We start from the raw sequence: 5,767 nt of genomic DNA, 5'->3' as shown, positions 1-5,767 counted from the left end.
ACAGAGAAACATGGATATGGAGCTGCAGAAATCCAAGCTAGATCCAGAGAAGGCCCTGGAACAAGGAACATTATTCTTGACATCAGATGGATCCTGACTGAAAGCAAAGAATCGGAGGATGCTCGCTAATGGTATGTTTCATTGGTTATGCAAAGGGATTCAACTGTGTGAATCGCACAAGTGATGTAAAAACATTGGGAAGAAAGGGGATTCTAGAACGCTTTATATTGTGCTCCTGAGGAACCCATACTTGGAGCGAGAGGTGGTCATTCAACCAGCATGAGGGGACACTGCAGGATTGAAACCAGGTTTATATCCTTTCTTCAAGCTTATGCAATCTGTGTACCGAACACTCGAGGAACCTGGGCGATGTAGAGGAACGCAGCAGCATCGGGAGCAGAGCAAGAGAAGCTGACTAAGTGAAGAGGACTTTGAGGACTTGTTGATGAAGATGAAAGAGCACAGCCTTCTGTGTGGATTGCAACTCAATGTAAAGAAAACAAACCCCCCCCCCAAACAAAAAGTGTCACAACTGGACCAATAGATAATATCATGGAAAATGGAGAAAATATTAAAATTTCCAATGATTTAATTTTACTTGGATCCACAATCAACACTTAAAGAAGCAGCAGTCAAGAAATCAAAGGCATATTGCTCTGGGCAAAATCTGCTGCATATGATCTATTTAAAATGTTATATAGCGAAGATGACACTCTGGGGACTATGGTAGCATTTGCAATGACCTCGTATGCATGTGAAAGTTAGACAGTGAATAAAGAAGAATCTATACGTGATTCCTTGCATTTCAATTATGGTGCTAGAAAATAATTAAGTACCATGAAGTCCTAGAAGAACAAACAAATCTGTCTTGGACAGTCAAACCAGAATGCTTCTTAGAAGTGAGCTTAGTGAAACTTCATTTCATATATTTTTGGATCTGTTATCAGGAAAGACCAGTCCCTGGGAAAGAACATCATGTTGAGGAAAGTAGAAAATCAGAGAAAAGAAGAAAACCCTCAATGGAGTAGATTGGCAACGTGGCTGCAACAGTGAGGATGGTGAGGATGGCCCAGGACTGGACAGTGTTTTGTTCTGTTGTACATAGGTCTGCTATGAGCCAGACTGACTAGGCGCCACCTATCAATCACAACAACTATTATCACCTTTTCACAGATAGGAAAGCAGAAGCAAGAGAAGTTAGGCCATTGGTCAAACGTTATACTATATTTAATTAGTGGTCAAAACCGGCTTCAAACCAGGTAATTTCACTCCAAAGCATGGGCTAACCAAGGGCATCTACAAGTGAGTCACTGGGTGACTTATTATCAGCTTGTGTCCTATTATATGAGACCTCATGTAAACGCTGAGACTTTCCTCCTCAGACATGGGCCAGAGGGTACAGGTAGGAAGTGAAGGAACCAGTGTGCTTTGAAGCAATGATTTCTTCACTATTACCTGTAAGGATAGAATTCAGAGACTATCTGTAATCAGGCTACATTTAAGTAAAACACTATTTTCCAATATTGGAATTACCAACTATAGAAATGATCCCTGAAAGTATAGTCTTCCAATATTGGAATTACATGTGCTGTCATTACTGACTACTGGAAAACAACTGCTTCTGTTGTCAGTTCCCAGGAAGACAATGCTAAAACATACCTTCTCTCTCGCTCACTCTCTCTTTCTCCCTCTCTCCTCTCAGGAGAGTTCCCTACAGCCATGAAATAATTGGAGGCTCTTACTTCCGAGTGGCCCAAGTAATCCAGAGTGATGTTAACAAACTGGTAGAAGCTTCTTTAATACAACAGAAAGATAATCTTTGTTTCTCAATTAAGTGGAATTATTTTAGCAAACATGAGAGGTAGCTTAAAGCATCCTTGGCATCTAGTCTTATTAACATCTGTACGGTCTTAGTAAGACTTTTGGTTCTTGCACATCTGTCTAGCTGAACTACTTGAGAGAAGTTTCTGAAAGCAACATTTCTGCTGGCTTTTGCTTGCCTCACCTGGCCCCTCTTCATAAGACGCACACTGGCATTCAGTGAACGCAGTCACAGCGACACTTTCACTCATCCGAGGAAATGCTCTGATTAGAACTCAATGCCCCGATCTTTGCTACACAAGCGAAATGTCATAGCTCCACTCATGAACTAAGCAAAGAAACTCACGTGGTGAGAGGTAAGATCTGCTGGAAATGAGAACTGGGCCCCCTAGGTGTGCCGTTTCTGGTCTCATGCCTCAGGCATCTCATCGCGTTTGATTTTCAGAATGTCACCCAGTTCCCTCTATCACCAGTTTAAAATGTGAAAATAAGTTACTGTCCTCTTTTGTTTGAACTGCAGAATGGTCTCAAGATATATGTGCCGGCATTTCCTTCATGCCACTGGGGCAAAGGGAAGACCACCCTCAGCTTCTCCCACTTGTGTTTCACATGGACAGATGCCAGTAATGGGCTTTGCACAGCAGGGGAAATTGAACATAAAGCATCTATCATTAAAGATGCAGAATCAGCCGCTTCCTTATCCCTCTGAATTCTAGGCTCTTCCAAGTGTCGGGGCACATCAGAAATGTAAAGTTCAAGGATGATGTATTAGTTCTGATTCTGTGCTTAGGAAAGCTGGCAGCTCCAAAGCAGGGAGAGCTACACAAACTCTGCTTTGGCAGAAACTTTCTCTCCATTTGGAAAAGGGAGGGTTGGGATAACTATGGGAATTTGGCTTTCTCCCGTGCTGTAGAGGAAAAGAGAAGTAAATAACCAATGATGACTAGCTTTGGCTTCGAGTGTCCAGCAATTATTAAATGTACTCAGGATTTCAGTAAATTAAGAGTCGGTGACCCACAGGGCTATACAAACCATTTATGGTGCTGAAATACTTGAGTGTGAAGCTTGATTTTTATACTGAGAGTTACGCATGATGATTGAGAGAGATCCTACATAAAAACAGAGTTAAGGATGCATTGCATGTAGTTACTGAAGGCTATGTTTCTTGAATATTGAAGATCCAGAAATGATAAAAACCTCAATTGGACACTAGATAGTCAACAAGGAGTAATTGATAACAAATTCTCTTCTGAGCACGGCAAACTTATTGAAAGTCTTGTCTACTCCCAATGTTTCCTGGGTCCATATCCCCCTGGGCTTGAACCCGCAGCCCACTAAGTATGTTAAATATGTTGTATTGCAGAAAGACGTCATTAAAATGCATTTGATGCCGTAGTTATGGTTTCTGGACCTGTGGGAAATGTCATTTAGTATCCTATTTTGACTTTAAGATGATTCTATTTTGGATCAGTCTGATAGGCTACACCTTTCTAAGTAGAGCAAACAAAAAAACTTGAGCAAAAATATTATGTCTGTATTTTACAAAATGCTAGATATTTTCAGCGTGAATTCCTGAGGGGAGACCAGAGCAGGTCCCCGGCTGCAGTGGTTTCCTTACTTAGTCTTCGATATTTGTTTCATTCATTGTACATACATGTGTTCCTCCTATTGAAGATGCGAGAACTGTAGGATGGAATCATCAACAGCTTGAGTTAACAATTCTCCATGATCAGGAACAGACGTCTTGCTGAGAGGACAGCAATGGGGGCTCTAGATCCAGTCCACTTTGGACTGACCTTTCCAGAACCTTGAATTGGCCTTTTTCTCATGCAAATGTCCTTACTCCAGACCCTTTTAGGAGCTGCATCTCTGGCCTGTGGACAGATGAGGAGATGTTTCTGAGAACCCACAAGGTCTAACGGGATTTTGCAATCAGAACCCAGCATATGAGAGCACATCACCTGTAGCCCGAACAAGATTACCCCATATACTCGAGTGTAAGCCAAGGATCTTAATTTTAGCCGCCCCCCCACAAAAAAAAACACAAAAAACTTGGCTTTTTCAGCATTAAAAATGTGCTGAAAAAATGTCGGCTTATACTTAAGTGTATACGGTATGTGTTAGGCTGAGTTCTCTAAAGAAGGAAAACCAGGGATACGTGTATGTGTGAACATACATGGAAAGAGAGTGATATCAAGAAAGGGCTCTCATACATGTAGAACTGGGGAAACCCAGTCTGGTTCAAGTTCATGGGTCAGAAACCTTCCCTGACTAATGAAGGTGCAGGGGCGGATGAACAGGAGACAGGAAGATGAAAGAAGAAGACCACAGACTGGTGGAAACAATGCTGAATGAATCTGAAGTTGGCCAAAGGAAGGTAGTCTGATGAGGGCTCCTGGGATTGGCAGGAGACATAACAGATTTAAGGAACTCCATGAAACAGATGCAAGATTCAGCTCCAGCAGGAGCTGCCTGCTTCTCCACACACACTATCGATCTATGCTGAGGGCGGGCAACACCCCAAGGAAACCTCCCCCAGTTGTATCAAGGTCGTGATCAGATTAAGGAGGTGGTTCTCTGGTCTTCCCACAACTGCCTGGCTGCTTCACAGAAGATCCCAGTATGGAGTTGGCCACACAGTGTTAGAAGAAGAAGAATGAGAATAATAACGTGCATAGAATATTAACATATATACTTTTACCTCATATCAGCCTTACAGAGACCATAAAGGTGGATATTATAACTCCTGATTTACTAATGTAGAAACTGAGGCCTGGCCATTTTAAGTAGCCTTTCCAAGGTTTGAGTACTTTACGTAAATTCCATGTAAATATCTCTTGCTAAATAATTCAGATAAATGTTTTAGAGGAGTGTATGCTGGGTCTTTCTAAACTCCAAAGGCCAGTTCCACGCCCGGACATGAACAGCCGCATAGAAGTGATAGCTGGTCCAATAGCATCAACACATTGCCAGACAGGATCGGCTTAGTGCCAGTCCTTCAGAATTCCCAGAATGACACCCTTTATATATATCAAGCTCAACGATAAATAGGAAGCTCTGAATGCTAAAGCAGCAAACTCCATTCTCTGAACATCCTCTTCTGCTACACCTAAGTATCGTTCCCCCTGTTTCAACCAGGACCCTGTTCCACAATAAAATAAATAATTCTCATTCTGAACAACTGCTTTAATTCCAAACTATTTGGTCAGCACTTTAAAAAGATTGCAGTGAGCTAGAGAATATGAACCACTCATGGAATGCGTTTCTTGTGGGTTAAATTGTAAAGATTAACATCATCGGCTACTTAGGATCTAACTCTATTCAACGACTTCCCCCTTTGCTCTTTAAAATGGTCTCTGCCCGCAATAATTCCCACAAATGGCTCACAAAATCCACTCTACACTCTTCTGTGTGGATGAGTATCCAGCACCATTCACTCAACATCATAATGGCAGCTACCAGGTGTGTACTTTCCCTTCTTCCTGAGGGTGTCTGTTGTTTATGCTTCCTAGGTGTTATATTAAAAGGTAGCACTATAAGTCATGTGTCGTTGGTGTTGTTGTGATTAGGTACCAACGAGTCGGTTCCAACTCATAGCGACCCACCAATGGTCTGTCCGTGTGTCATACTGTGGTGCCTCGTGTGTAGCTGTGATGCTGGAAAACATGTCATTGGTGTTTCACATGCCAGCAGGGTTCCCCAAACTGAGCAGGTTTCAGAAAAGCTTCCAGACTGAGAGCAGACAAGGACCCAGCTCCCCGCTCTGCAGACCTTATGCGGAGCTTCCAACACTGGATATCAGCTTGATTGGGTGGTTCAATTGAGCAACGTTTTCCTTCTAGTCGACAATCAGTGGCTAACAGAAAGCCCATTGTATCTGCGCACGAAGCTTCCCTTCACATCTTTTCAACCATAGCCATCCTGATAGCTATATATTGACACTGCA

The 5,767-nt window shown here is 42.4% G+C and overlaps 1 pseudogene; it reads right to left on the bottom strand.

Moving 5' to 3' along the window:
* Nucleotides 1-1,453: 1,453 nt before the first annotated feature.
* Nucleotides 1,454-1,567, bottom strand: LOC142449434 (small nucleolar RNA U3; annotated as a pseudogene).
* Nucleotides 1,568-5,767: the final 4,200 nt, after the last annotated feature.

Source organism: Tenrec ecaudatus, chromosome 5, assembly GCF_050624435.1.
Source record: "Tenrec ecaudatus isolate mTenEca1 chromosome 5, mTenEca1.hap1, whole genome shotgun sequence".
Taxonomy (NCBI): domain Eukaryota; kingdom Metazoa; phylum Chordata; class Mammalia; order Afrosoricida; family Tenrecidae; genus Tenrec; species Tenrec ecaudatus.
This window is presented reverse-complemented; position numbering and strand designations above follow the sequence as displayed.